Consider the following 14,726-nt stretch of genomic DNA (forward strand, 5'->3'; position numbering starts at 1 on the left):
ACATACAGGTTCCAGTCCACTAAATATGGAATACTACTGCATGTAAACCTGTTGACTTGTTGATATGACCTGTAAATTTGATCTACAATGCTCACATTGCACATGTGTGAGTTGAATTGTGCAAAAACACACAACATTCTTTTACTTTATAGCTAGTGAACGTACCTTTGCAACCCTGAAACTAAATGTAACATTTATTTGCACATTTTGCAACAAAAAATGTGGTTTACATGTAAATATCTAAATCTATAAACTCACAAAGAAAGAAAGCAGAAAGCAAACTGGTTTCATAAAAAAACATTTTTGAATATTCTGTGGGAAAAATGTTTATCCACAACATCCTTGTTGCATTTGTTAGCAGAACTTAATAGTCATGCAGAGACATTGTCCCAACAGATATCTGTAATTATTTTGGATTTAAAAATGTATGAACACCTGCACTGTACTGTACTCCATGCTGACAACAAATGCCTGATTCCTAGTGACCCTCAGTGTAGCCTTCTGCGCTACACACCAGCATTTTCCCCTCAATCTAATCCCTTGTTCTTATCAATAAATCACATATTCTTCTTTTTCTGACTGGCAGCAGCAGTTGGTATGAGATAAAATTTAAATTTAAATTTAAAGCCATTACTCCTACAATTCTGCACCCAGCAACACAACAAGATGATATTTTTGGAACTGCTTATATACAGTATTCTGAAGTGAACACATACACCAGTCAGCCAAAATACACTAATGTTGGTATGGACCAGTGTCAGCATGTTGTTCAGCACTCTGAAAGGTCTACAGTTACACAGCAGCTGTGATGCACTGCATGTGCTGTCATTCTGACACCTGTCAATCAGCATTAAAATTAAACCACAAGATCAAACCATCACTTATTGTTACTGTTTAGTCTGTCTGCATGTCCCACTGAGACAGTCAGCTGATGAAATTGAGTTATTTATGAAAAAAAAAAGTGCTAATAATTGTAATAATAATTTTATCAATAATCTTTATTTCCCCTGCAACTGGCCTCATTTAGTTAACTGCATCATGAAGGTAACCTTTGACTAAAACATGACTAAAACTAAAACTGAAATCTTGACCAAAACTAAAAATAAATCACAAAAAATAAATGATATATGTTATGTATTACATTTTAACAATAACATATGCAGCACAAGCGTTTACTCTTTGCTCTGACCGTAGTTACCGTAAAATATTACACTCTCACCTTGATGTTGTCCATGGTCATGCAAAATTTAGCTTACTCATCAACGTAGGAGTCAATAAGTTGAAACAGACAAATGTGTACATAATGCTGAAAGTATAACAAAATAATCGCTTAGTGATCTAATTTATTAATCAACAAGATCCAATAAGGTGAAAGAGACCGAGCAAGATCGAGATCCGATACTACTGGGTATATGTGTAAATGTGCAGTTTACCTCTGGACCACACCGTCCCCAGTCAGTGTGGCAAAACGAATGTGTTAAGTAGGGCAAACTGAGAAAACAGAAGTATAACATATGATTAAATGCTTAATTTAGAAGCGCCTGGACTTGACAGCGATCCTCACAATGTATCAAAGAACCAGAGGTCCATGGACATTTACTATCTCTGTCACAGCTAGAGGACGTGAGTGGAGTGGAGCAGTGAGAATTTATGCTCTTCCCTCACAGACCTGTTTCCCCACTCCACTGCTCCAAGCAGCATCAGGCTGCTCTGCTCATTATTGCTCAGTGCTCCACTCAGTTTACATATTTATTTCAAGAAATAGCTGCTGAGTTTTGTTTGTGGTTAACACCGACATGGCAGTGTTGTATCAAAGTTTCCTCTGCCATTTTTAGGTAAGTCAAAGAACTCACAGTAAAGTGTTACACTACTGTGAAAACTTCACATTCAAACTCATTCTTTTCTCTTTCCTCTTTCCACTCACCCCTACATGTTGAGGCAGATGGCCGCCCACTGTGAGTCTGGTTCTGCTGACAGTTTCTTCTGTTAAAGGGAGTTTTTCTTCTCCACACTGGCCTAGTGCTGCTCAAGTGGGATTGCTAGGTTTTTTCTATATAATTCTGTGAACTGTTATATTTTGTTATTAAACTGTAAGTGCCTTGAGATGACTTTTGTTGTAATTTGGTGCCACATAAATAAAGTGAAGTGGAGTGAAGTGAATTTGGAAGAGCTGGCTGTCTAGGTCTCCAAGGCAGGATTCCAAAGTTATATAGTCCATTAAGATTTGTGTCATTCTCCTTTCTACACATCAGTGTACTATCCTGATGATTGTGAATTGCTTATTTTAATGTAAAAAAGTGTGTATGCCCTGTTAAGCTTCAAGTAAAATACTGTATCATAGATCGCATAAATGAATGCCCCCATATGCAGTGATTGAGTTTTTTTAAATATATATTTTGGTGAACTTGCCCTTGAGATAAGGGTGCTGTGTCTGTGTGAAAAGGTTAGTTATGTTTAAATCCGGATTGAACTCATTGCTGTGACAAGATAATTAATTATCATAAATAGTTAATCAAGTTGCTGCTGTGCCGTGTTGGAAATGCTCATAGCATTTGCTGCTCAGGGATGTCTAGACATATTTAGTAAAATCAAATGGAAGACTCATACAGATCAGAGCATGACTGACACTGATGTTAATGGAAAGGTCCAAGTTACATTTAGTAAGAGTAGTAAATCTAACCTCTTACAGATATTTAATGTGATGAAGACTTTGCCTTCATACCATCAGGAGAATATCAGTCTGAATCAGTCAGTGTGTGTGCTCACAGCTCTACCAAACCAAAGCCAAGTAAACTGTGATTTCTGGCTTTGTGTCTTCCTCTTAATTGGTGGGAGATTTGTTTGGGCAGCATGTTTCAGAGCCTCAAAACCTGTGTTGGCAAATCGGCCTTCCTTTGGGGAGGCAGGAAATAAAGCTGTGGAGGTCAGAGGGATAGATGCAGGGCTTGAATTGTATGCTAGATACGAAGGTTTTAACTTCAAATCATGACCAAATTCTTTTACAAATCTTAGTGACAGTTGCCTTGTGCAAAATTTGTAGCGATAAATAACATTTGCATAAAATATTCCATATTTTACCTCTTTTGGGGCTTAAAATACAGGTCTTTGAGATCCACAAAATATGCCTGTACACTGTCATGCTGAAACTATGTAGATTACAGTGGGCGGCCATTGTGAAAATGTGAGCGAACACACCCTCTCAAAAGCGACCAGTTTTGCTGACAACACAACGTCTCTAGGACACCCTGACTGTCCTGCTGTGTAATTAGCAGAAAAATTCAGCTCCAGAGACTGAGCGAAGCTAACGTTGTCATTTCAAGCCCTGAAACTCTGACCTGACCAGGGACTGGTTTCTACAAAACCAGAAAATGTAAATAAAGGATGGAGTGCATTTCTAACATACTTGGTGTGTGTCTACATGCACCCTAGTGTAATATAAATGCACCAAAATTACCAAAAAGTGGATTTTGCATAATATGAACTAAACTTTCAACACTAAAAGGGGCCGTACAAAATGAGCAATCACCCTGCTGTGTAGTTGGCTGGGATGTGAGACCAAAGTCACAAAATCAGTTAATACCATGTACATATGTTTTCACATCTCTCCACCTATGTGAAAACAGAGAGAGCAAGACAGAGGGAGTGCAAATATAGACAGAAGAAGAGAAATATTACACATTTTTGTGCATCATTATTTTGTTTGATTTGTTATTTCAGAGTGAATTTCTCTCAGCCCCAAATCTAAATCTACTTAACTAAGCTTTATAAATATGTATATACGAATCCAGTGCAGAAAAAATATTTGTATTCCATGAGGACATGGACACTAAAAGCCATCGCCAAACCTAATTGTATAATAAAGTTTAAATCAGTTCGTTTATGAGTGTCAAAAATTGTCAAGCCATGGCATACGGGGCTTACATTGTGTAGTGGTTAGAGCTTTGGACTCTGGATCAGGCAGTCTCAGGCAAACCTTAAAGTAACAACTGAAGCGTTTATACAAGCTCAATGTAAACAATGTAAAAGGTTAGTCAATGAAATTCAACTAGTAATTAATAGCATCCGGCCTGCAAAACTATGAGCTTGAAAGAAGAACATACATTTCTCACTGAGTAGAAAATAGACATAGGAGAATCTATTTCTATGGGATAATACAGAATTGATATATTGTACATATGTCTTTTTGGTAAAACCTAGCCTCTGGAAAATTATGTTTAATTTCTCTTAATGAATCATAACAGAGAGTGTTTGATGATTGCAAATATGTCACTCTATGACCTGAACGCAGAGCCTTATTCAGCTCGGGCATCCTGACTTTAGAAGTTGCCGATTTCACACTCCAAGGCAAGTGACTCAGACAGCACTTAGCCTGAGTAGAATCACTGTAAGAGAAAACAAAAACCATAACCATTCACCCAGTCTGGGTCGTGGTTACACAGGTTACACAGTGGGTTCGTTATCTAGTGATGTGTGTTTCAGTTTTCAGTACAAGCCAGGGATTACGTAAATATGGCCACTGCCAATTTGACGAGCGTCCATAATTGTCACTCTTCAACTTGAGCATGTTACAAGGTCTCGTCAAGCTAGGCTGCCTAGGGTTAAGTCTGGTTCTTTAAAGTCTTAATTGTGTCATCAGCAGGTTTGTCTGAAACTGCCTGATCCAGAGTCCAAACACTGGTCAAGTCTAACGTACAAACGGCATGAAGGAATGAAGTGAGCAAGCGCACTGGTTCTTATTACCCTGTTTGCACAAGAGCTATGTTTACAGAGACAGTTCAAGTGACAACAGGTGACCTGAGCACACTTGACTTTTCTAGTACATGAAACAAAACTTCATAATTACAGATAAGCTGTCAGAAGTGGGATTTGAACCCACGCCTCCAGGGGAGACTGCAACCTTAACGCAGCGCCTTAGACCGCTCGGCCATCCTGACATGTGAAAGTGTTGAGTTCACAAGGCAAGCGGCTCAGACAGCACTTAGCCTCAGCACACTCAACGTAAAGAAGAGCTAAAACCATAACCTTGTCTTCCACCCAGTCTCTCAGCCAGGTCAATGTTAGAAGTCAGCTCGTATTCCAGATGTTCTGCCTTTAAGAGGTCATAAATTGAATGAGGTGTCTTTAACGTATAAGCACTTTGAATTGTTCGGGATCGGAGTTCCTGGAATAGGTAAAAACGGGCACTGCGTTAAATTTGACACCCGTTACAAGTGAGGTCCCACCGAGATTTGAACTCGGATCGCTGGATTCAGAGTCCAGAGTGCTAACCATTACACCATGGAACCAACACGTAATCACGCACGGCTGTTCATGGAACATCTTCTTATGTCAAAAATGAATTAAAAGTGTTGCTAGTGAAAAACTATTTCAAACATATCTTTTACCATAACCTTGACAGGTGGTCATGGTTTTGCATGTTGAACTCGTTAGACTGGGTTTTGCTTTGGTAATGGAGCACTCTGGACTTTTTATGCAGTGTTGTGTGTTTCAGATTATCTGGTCCAGGGTTCTCATTGGAACCTCAGGAGAAAGAGTTTCAATTGCCGACTGTGGGAATAGCATAGTTTCTGCTCCAAATTCAGTATCTCAGAAAATTAGAATATTACTTAAGATCAATACAAGGAAAGGATCTTTCCACACTCTAATCAGCTAATTAACTCAAAACACCTGCAAATGCCTTCAAATGGTCTCTCAGTCTAGTTCTGTAGGCTACACAATCATGGGGAAGACTGCTGATTTGACAGTTGTCCAAAAGACGACCATTGACACCTTGCACAAGGAGGGCAAGACACAAAAGGTCATTGCAAAAGAGGCTGGCTGTTCACAGAGCTCTGTGTCCAAGCACAGATGCGGTAGAAAAAAGTGTCCAGAGTGCTAACCATTACACCATAGAACCAACAGGTGGGCATGTGGGGCTGCTCATGGAACATCTTCTTACGTAAAATCCCCCTGAATCAAAAGTGTTGCTAGTAAATAACTATTTCATACATATCTTTCACCAACACCTGAAAAGCCCTTGTCAGCAACACGTGCAATTTGATAATAACAACTACTTGGTCTGTTGTGAAGTGTGAATAACTGAAATAGCATGTACCACAAAAGCGCTTTTCAAGTGAAAAGTACCAATTAGTGGTGTCATTGGTTACACACTGGATTCTTTATCTAGTGATGTGTGTTTCAGTTGGTCATTTCCAGTACAAGCCAGGGATTACGTAAATATGGCCACTGCCAATTTGACGAGCGTCCGTAATTGTCACTCTTCAACTTGAGCATGTTACAAGGTCTTGTCAAGCTAGACTGCCTAGGGTTAATTCTGGTTCTTTAAAGTCTTAATTGTGTCATCAGCAGGTTTGTCTGAGACTGCCTGATCCAGAGTCCAAAGCTCTAACCACTACACAATGGAAGCACCGTATGCCATGGCTTGACTTTGGGCGCATTGGCGTTGCTGGATTAGAGACGCTCTTTCTGGTAAGCTCACTGCGTGTGTCAGTTTGTATAGAAGCTCAGCTTCCCCCTACCGTCCCGAAACGGATCCATGCAACTTTACGATATCTCACTATATGTATCCAAGAGGGATGCGGAGTAGTTTTAGGGGGATGTAGTTTTAGTAGGTGATCGTAGTTTCGCATCAGTGCAAAGAAGTACCTTGACTAGGTGTGTGTTGAACTGGTTAGACTGGGATTTTGCTCAATGAGTTGGATCAACAATTGGCGCACAGCAGTTCACACAAGATCCCATGAGCCTGGCTGATTGCACCAGATTGTGTGACTCAAATTTAACGCCCAGTGCAAAACAGGTCCCACTGAGATTTGAACTCAGATCGCTGGAGACAAAGTCCAGAGTGCTAACCATTACACCATAGAACCAAGGCGTGCAGTGACGGGACTATCTTGAAACACCTTCTTACATAACAACCCACCGATTCAAAAGGCTAGCTAATGGCAAACAATTTCAAACGCAGCTCTTAGCAAAACCTGAAAAAGGTTTGTCAGGAAAGCTTGCATTTTGACAACATGAACCACCGTGTCAACGGTACTGCGGTGTGATATCATTCGTATGCAAAAAAACTCTGGTCAAGTCTAACGTACAAACTGCATGAAGGAATGAACTGAGCAACAGCACTGGTTCTTATTACCCTGTTCGCACAAGAGCTATGTTTACAGAGACAGTTCAAGTGACAACAGGTGACCTGAGCACACTTGACTTTTCTAGTACATGCCACAAAATTTCATAATTACAGATAAGCTGTCAGAAGTGGGATTCAAACCCACGCCTCCAGGGGAGACTGCGACCTGAACGCAGCGCCTTAGACCGCTCGGCCATCCTGACTTGCTAAAGTGTTGAGTTCACAAGGCAAGCGGCTCAGACAGCACTTAGCCTCAGCACACTCAACGTAAAGAAGAGCTAAAACCATAACCTTGTCTTCCACCCAGTCTCTCAGCCAGGTCAATGTTAGAAGTCAGCTCGTATTCCAGATGTTCTGCCTTTAAGAGGTCATAAATTGAATGAGGTGTCTTTAACGTATAAGCACTTTGAATTGTTCGGGATCGGAGTTCCTGGAATAGGTAAAAACGGGCACTGCGTTAAATTTGACACCCGTTGCAAGTGAGGTCCCACCGAGATTTGAACTCGGATCGCTGGATTCAGAGTCCAGAGTGCTAACCATTACACCATGGAACCAACAGGTAATCACGCGCGGCTGTTCATGGAACATCTTCTTAGGTCAAAAATGAATTAAAAGTGTTGCTAGTGAAAAACTATTTCAAACATATCTTTTACCATAACCTTGACAGGTGGTCATGGTTTTGCATGTTGAACTCGTTAGACTGGGTTTTGCTTTGGTAATGGAGCACTCTGGACTTTTTATGCAGTGTTGTGTGTTTCAGATTATCTGGTCCAGGGTTCTCATTGGAACCTCAGGAGAAAGAGTTTCAATTGCCGACTGTGGGAATAGCATAGTTTCTGCTCCAAATTCAGTATCTCAGAAAATTAGAATATTACTTAAGATCAATACAAGGAAAGGATCTTTCCACACTCTAATCAGCTAATTAACTCAAAACACCTGCAAATGCCTTCAAATGGTCTCTCAGTCTAGTTCTGTAGGCTACACAATCATGGGGAAGACTGCTGATTTGACAGTTGTCCAAAAGACGACCATTGACACCTTGCACAAGGAGGGCAAGACACAAAAGGTCATTGCAAAAGAGGCTGGCTGTTCACAGAGCTCTGTGTCCAAGCACAGATGCGGTAGAAAAAAGTGTCCAGAGTGCTAACCATTACACCATAGAACCAACAGGTGGGCATGTGGGGCTGCTCATGGAACATCTTCTTACGTAAAATCCCCCTGAATCAAAAGTGTTGCTAGTAAATAACTATTTCATACATATCTTTCACCAACACCTGAAAAGCCCTTGTCAGCAACACGTGCAATTTGATAATAACAACTACTTGGTCTGTTGTGAAGTGTGAATAACTGAAATAGCATGTACCACAAAAGCGCTTTTCAAGTGAAAAGTACCAATTAGTGGTGTCATTGGTTACACACTGGATTCTTTATCTAGTGATGTGTGTTTCAGTTGGTCATTTCCAGTACAAGCCAGGGATTACGTAAATATGGCCACTGCCAATTTGACGAGCGTCCGTAATTGTCACTCTTCAACTTGAGCATGTTACAAGGTCTTGTCAAGCTAGACTGCCTAGGGTTAATTCTGGTTCTTTAAAGTCTTAATTGTGTCATCAGCAGGTTTGTCTGAGACTGCCTGATCCAGAGTCCAAAGCTCTAACCACTACACAATGGAAGCACCGTATGCCATGGCTTGACTTTGGGCGCATTGGCGTTGCTGGATTAGAGACGCTCTTTCTGGTAAGCTCACTGCGTGTGTCAGTTTGTATAGAAGCTCAGCTTCCCCCTACCGTCCCGAAACGGATCCATGCAACTTTACGATATCTCACTATATGTATCCAAGAGGGATGCGGAGTAGTTTTAGGGGGATGTAGTTTTAGTAGGTGATCGTAGTTTCGCATCAGTGCAAAGAAGTACCTTGACTAGGTGTGTGTTGAACTGGTTAGACTGGGATTTTGCTCAATGAGTTGGATCAACAATTGGCGCACAGCAGTTCACACAAGATCTCATGAGCCTGGCTGATTGCACCAGATTGTGTGACTCAAATTTAACGCCCAGTGCAAAACAGGTCCCACTGAGATTTGAACTCGGATCGCTGGATTCAGAGTCCAGAGTGCTAACCATTACACCATGGAACCAACAGGTAAGCACGCGCGGCTGTTCATGGAACATCTTCTTATGTCAAAAATGAATTAAAAGTGTTGCTAGTGAAAAACTATTTCAAACATATCTTTTACCATAACCTTGACAGGTGGTCATGGTTTTGCATGTTGAACTCGTTAGACTGGGTTTTGCTTTGGTAATGGAGCACTCTGGACTTTTTATGCAGTGTTGTGTGTTTCAGATTATCTGGTCCAGGGCTCTCATTGGAACCTCAGGAGAAAGAGTTTCAATTGCCGACTGTGGGAATAGCATAGTTTCTGCTCCAAATTCAGTATCTCAGAAAATTAGAATATTACTTAAGATCAATACAAGGAAAGGATCTTTCCACACTCTAATCAGCTAATTAACTCAAAACACCTGCAAATGCCTTCAAATGGTCTCTCAGTCTAGTTCTGTAGGCTACACACTCATGGGGAAGACTGCTGATTTGACAGTTGTCCAAAAGACGACCATTGACACCTTGCACAAGGAGGGCAAGACACAAAAGGTCATTGCAAAAGAGGCTGGCTGTTCACAGAGCTCTGTGTCCAAGCACAGATGCGGTAGAAAAAAGTGTCCAGAGTGCTAACCATTACACCATAGAACCAACAGGTGGGCATGTGGGGCTGCTCATGGAACATCTTCTTACGTAAAATCCCCCTGAATCAAAAGTGTTGCTAGTAAATAACTATTTCATACATATCTTTCACCAACACCTGAAAAGCCCTTGTCAGCAACACGTGCAATTTGATAATAACAACTACTTGGTCTGTTGTGAAGTGTGAATAACTGAAATAGCATGTACCACAAAAGCGCTTTTCAAGTGAAAAGTACCAATTAGTGGTGTCATTGGTTACACACTGGATTCTTTATCTAGTGATGTGTGTTTCAGTTGGTCATTTCCAGTACAAGCCAGGGATTACGTAAATATGGCCACTGCCAATTTGACGAGCGTCCGTAATTGTCACTCTTCAACTTGAGCATGTTACAAGGTCTTGTCAAGCTAGACTGCCTAGGGTTAATTCTGGTTCTTTAAAGTCTTAATTGTGTCATCAGCAGGTTTGTCTGAGACTGCCTGATCCAGAGTCCAAAGCTCTAACCACTACACAATGGAAGCACCGTATGCCATGGCTTGACTTTGGGCGCATTGGCGTTGCTGGATTAGAGACGCTCTTTCTGGTAAGCTCACTGCGTGTGTCAGTTTGTATAGAAGCTCAGCTTCCCCCTACCGTCCCGAAACGGATCCATGCAACTTTACGATATCTCACTATATGTATCCAAGAGGGATGCGGAGTAGTTTTAGGGGGATGTAGTTTTAGTAGGTGATCGTAGTTTCGCATCAGTGCAAAGAAGTACCTTGACTAGGTGTGTGTTGAACTGGTTAGACTGGGATTTTGCTCAATGAGTTGGATCAACAATTGGCGCACAGCAGTTCACACAAGATCCCATGAGCCTGGCTGATTGCACCAGATTGTGTGACTCAAATTTAACGCCCAGTGCAAAACAGGTCCCACTGAGATTTGAACTCAGATCGCTGGAGTCAAAGTCCAGAGTGCTAACCATTACACCATAGAACCAAGGCGTGCAGGGACGGGACTATCTTGAAACACCTTCTTAAATAATAACCCACCGATTCAAAAGGCTAGCTAATGGCAAACAATTTCAAACGCTGCTCTTAGCAAAACCTGAAAAAGGTTTGTCAGCAAAGCTTGCATTTTGACAACATGAACCACCGTGTCAACGGTACTGCGGTGTGATATCATTCGTATGCATAAAAACCCTGGTCAAGTCTAACGTACAAACGGCATGAAGGAATAAACTGAGCAACAGCACTAGTTCTTATTACCGTGTTTGCACAAGAGCTACGTTTACAGAGACAGTTCAAGTGACAACAGGTGACCTGAGCACACTTGACTTTTCTAGTACATGAAACGAAACTTCATAATTACAGATAAGCTGTCAGAAGTGGGATTTGAACCCACGCCTCCAGGGGAGACTGCGACCTTAACGCAGCGCCTTAGACCGCTCGGCCATCCTGACTTGCAAAAGTGTTGAGTTCACAAGGCAAGCGGCTCAGACAGCACTTAGCCTCAGCACACTCAACGTAAAGAAGAGCTAAAACCATAACCTTGTCTTCCACCCAGTCTCTCAGCCAGGTCAATGTTAGAAGTCAGCTCGTATTCCAGATGTTCTGCCTTTAAGAGGTCATAAATTGAATGAGGTGTCTTTAACGTATAAGCACTTTGAATTGTTCGGGATCGGAGTTCCTGGAATAGGTAAAAATGGGCACTGCGTTAAATTTGACACCCGTTACAAGTGAGGTCCCACCGAGATTTGAACTCGGATCGCTGGATTCAGAGTCCAGAGTGCTAACCATTACACCATGGAACCAACAGGTAAGCACGCGTGGCTGTTCATGGAACATCTTCTTACGTCAAAAATGAATTAAAAGTGTTGCTAGTGAAAAACTATTTCAAACATATCTTTTACCATAACCTTGACAGGTGGTCATGGTTTTGCATGTTGAACTCGTTAGACTGGGTTTTGCTTTGGTAATGGAGCACTCTGGACTTTTTATGCAGTGTTGTGTGTTTCAGATTATCTGGTCCAGGGTTCTCATTGGAACCTCAGGAGAAAGAGTTTCAATTGCCGACTGTGGGAATAGCATAGTTTCTGCTCCAAATTCAGTATCTCAGAAAATTAGAATATTACTTAAGATCAATACAAGGAAAGGATCTTTCCACACTCTAATCAGCTAATTAACTCAAAACACCTGCAAATGCCTTCAAATGGTCTCTCAGTCTAGTTCTGTAGGCTACACAATCATGGGGAAGACTGCTGATTTGACAGTTGTCCAAAAGACGACCATTGACACCTTGCACAAGGAGGGCAAGACACAAAAGGTCATTGCAAAAGAGGCTGGCTGTTCACAGAGCTCTGTGTCCAAGCACAGATGCGGTAGAAAAAAGTGTCCAGAGTGCTAACCATTACACCATAGAACCAACAGGTGGGCATGTGGGGCTGCTCATGGAACATCTTCTTACGTAAAATCCCCCTGAATCAAAAGTGTTGCTAGTAAATAACTATTTCATACATATCTTTCACCAACACCTGAAAAGCCCTTGTCAGCAACACGTGCAATTTGATAATAACAACTACTTGGTCTGTTGTGAAGTGTGAATAACTGAAATAGCATGTACCACAAAAGCGCTTTTCAAGTGAAAAGTACCAATTAGTGGTGTCATTGGTTACACACTGGATTCTTTATCTAGTGATGTGTGTTTCAGTTGGTCATTTCCAGTACAAGCCAGGGATTACGTAAATATGGCCACTGCCAATTTGACGAGCGTCCGTAATTGTCACTCTTCAACTTGAGCATGTTACAAGGTCTTGTCAAGCTAGACTGCCTAGGGTTAATTCTGGTTCTTTAAAGTCTTAATTGTGTCATCAGCAGGTTTGTCTGAGACTGCCTGATCCAGAGTCCAAAGCTCTAACCACTACACAATGGAAGCACCGTATGCCATGGCTTGACTTTGGGCGCATTGGCGTTGCTGGATTAGAGACGCTCTTTCTGGTAAGCTCACTGCGTGTGTCAGTTTGTATAGAAGCTCAGCTTCCCCCTACCGTCCCGAAACGGATCCATGCAACTTTACGATATCTCACTATATGTATCCAAGAGGGATGCGGAGTAGTTTTAGGGGGATGTAGTTTTAGTAGGTGATCGTAGTTTCGCATCAGTGCAAAGAAGTACCTTGACTAGGTGTGTGTTGAACTGGTTAGACTGGGATTTTGCTCAATGAGTTGGATCAACAATTGGCGCACAGCAGTTCACACAAGATCCCATGAGCCTGGCTGATTGCACCAGATTGTGTGACTCAAATTTAACGCCAAGTGCAGAACAGGTCCCACTGAGATTTGAACTCAGAACGCTGGAGTCAAAGTCCAGAGTGCTAACCATTACACCATAGAACCAAGGCGTGCAGGGACGGGACTATCTTGAAACACCTTCTTACATAACAACCCACCGATTGAAAAGGCTAGCTAATGGCAAACAATTTCAAACGCAGCTCTTAGCAAAACCTGAAAAAGGTTTGTCAGCAAAGCTTGCATTTTGACAACATGAACCACCGTGTCAACGGTACTGCGGTGTGATATCATTCGTATGCATAAAAACCCTGGTCAAGTCTAACGTACAAACGGCATGAAGGAATGAACTGAGCAACAGCACTGGTTCTTATTACCCTGTTCGCACAAGAGCTATGTTTACAGAGACAGTTCAAGTGACAACAGGTGACCTGAGCACACTTGACTTTTCTAGTACATGAAACGAAACTTCATAATTACAGATAAGCTGTCAGAAGTGGGATTTGAACCCACGCCTCCAGGGGAGACTGCGACCTTAACGCAGCGCCTTAGACCGCTCGGCCATCCTGACTTGCGAAAGTGTTGAGTTCACAAGGCAAGCGGCTCAGACAGCACTTAGCCTCAGCACACTCAACGTAAAGAAGAGCTAAAACCATAACCTTGTCTTCCACCCAGTCTCTCAGCCAGGTCAATGTTAGAAGTCAGCTCGTATTCCAGATGTTCTGCCTTTAAGAGGTCATAAATTGAATGAGGTGTCTTTAACGTATAAGCACTTTGAATTGTTCGGGATCGGAGTTCCTGGAATAGGTAAAAACGGGCACTGCGTTAAATTTGACACCCGTTACAAGTGAGGTCCCACCGAGATTTGAACTCGGATCGCTGGATTCAGAGTCCAGAGTGCTAACCATTACACCATGGAACCAACACGTAAGCGCGCGCGGCTGTTCATGGAACATCTTCTTATGTCAAAAATGAATTAAAAGTGTTGCTAGTGAAAAACTATTTCAAACATATCTTTTACCATAACCTTGACAGGTGGTCATGGTTTTGCATGTTGAACTCGTTAGACTGGGTTTTGCTTTGGTAATGGAGCACTCTGGACTTTTTATGCAGTGTTGTGTGTTTCAGATTATCTGGTCCAGGGTTCTCATTGGAACCTCAGGAGAAAGAGTTTCAATTGCCGACTGTGGGAATAGCATAGTTTCTGCTCCAAATTCAGTATCTCAGAAAATTAGAATATTACTTAAGATCAATACAAGGAAAGGATCTTTCCACACTCTAATCAGCTAATTAACTCAAAACACCTGCAAATGCCTTCAAATGGTCTCTCAGTCTAGTTCTGTAGGCTACACAATCATGGGGAAGACTGCTGATTTGACAGTTGTCCAAAAGACGACCATTGACACCTTGCACAAGGAGGACAAGACACAAAAGGTCATTGCAAAAGAGGCTGGCTGTTCACAGAGCTCTGTGTCCAAGCACAGATGCGGTAGAAAAAAGTGTCCAGAGTGCTAACCATTACACCATAGAACCAACAGGTGGGCATGTGGGGCTGCTCATGGAACATCTTCTTACGTAAAATCCCCCTGAATCAAAA

General features: G+C 41.8%; 12 non-coding genes across 12 annotated transcripts; all 12 read right to left on the minus strand.

Moving 5' to 3' along the window:
* Positions 1-4,851: 4,851 nt before the first annotated feature.
* On the minus strand, positions 4,852-4,934 carry trnal-aag. The gene has a single exon. It is a non-coding gene; the product is annotated as a tRNA-Leu (tRNA).
* A 279-nt stretch (positions 4,935-5,213) lies between these two features.
* Positions 5,214-5,285, minus strand: trnaq-cug. Its single transcript has one exon. It is a non-coding gene; the product is annotated as a tRNA-Gln (tRNA).
* Positions 5,286-6,794: 1,509 nt separating this feature from the next.
* On the minus strand, positions 6,795-6,866 carry trnaq-uug. The gene has a single exon. It is a non-coding gene; the product is annotated as a tRNA-Gln (tRNA).
* Positions 6,867-7,246: 380 nt separating this feature from the next.
* trnal-cag lies at positions 7,247-7,329 on the minus strand. Its single transcript has one exon. It is a non-coding gene; the product is annotated as a tRNA-Leu (tRNA).
* A 279-nt stretch (positions 7,330-7,608) lies between these two features.
* Positions 7,609-7,680, minus strand: trnaq-cug. The gene has a single exon. It is a non-coding gene; the product is annotated as a tRNA-Gln (tRNA).
* A 1,509-nt stretch (positions 7,681-9,189) lies between these two features.
* Positions 9,190-9,261, minus strand: trnaq-cug. Its single transcript has one exon. It is a non-coding gene; the product is annotated as a tRNA-Gln (tRNA).
* A 1,509-nt stretch (positions 9,262-10,770) lies between these two features.
* On the minus strand, positions 10,771-10,842 carry trnaq-uug. Its single transcript has one exon. It is a non-coding gene; the product is annotated as a tRNA-Gln (tRNA).
* A 380-nt stretch (positions 10,843-11,222) lies between these two features.
* Positions 11,223-11,305, minus strand: trnal-aag. Its single transcript has one exon. It is a non-coding gene; the product is annotated as a tRNA-Leu (tRNA).
* Positions 11,306-11,584: 279 nt separating this feature from the next.
* Positions 11,585-11,656, minus strand: trnaq-cug. The gene has a single exon. It is a non-coding gene; the product is annotated as a tRNA-Gln (tRNA).
* A 1,509-nt stretch (positions 11,657-13,165) lies between these two features.
* trnaq-uug lies at positions 13,166-13,237 on the minus strand. Its single transcript has one exon. It is a non-coding gene; the product is annotated as a tRNA-Gln (tRNA).
* A 380-nt stretch (positions 13,238-13,617) lies between these two features.
* Positions 13,618-13,700, minus strand: trnal-aag. Its single transcript has one exon. It is a non-coding gene; the product is annotated as a tRNA-Leu (tRNA).
* Positions 13,701-13,979: 279 nt separating this feature from the next.
* Positions 13,980-14,051, minus strand: trnaq-cug. The gene has a single exon. It is a non-coding gene; the product is annotated as a tRNA-Gln (tRNA).
* Positions 14,052-14,726: the final 675 nt, after the last annotated feature.

Source organism: Anabas testudineus, chromosome 4 (genome assembly GCF_900324465.2).
Source record: "Anabas testudineus chromosome 4, fAnaTes1.2, whole genome shotgun sequence".
NCBI classification, from domain to species: Eukaryota; Metazoa; Chordata; class Actinopteri; order Anabantiformes; family Anabantidae; genus Anabas; species Anabas testudineus.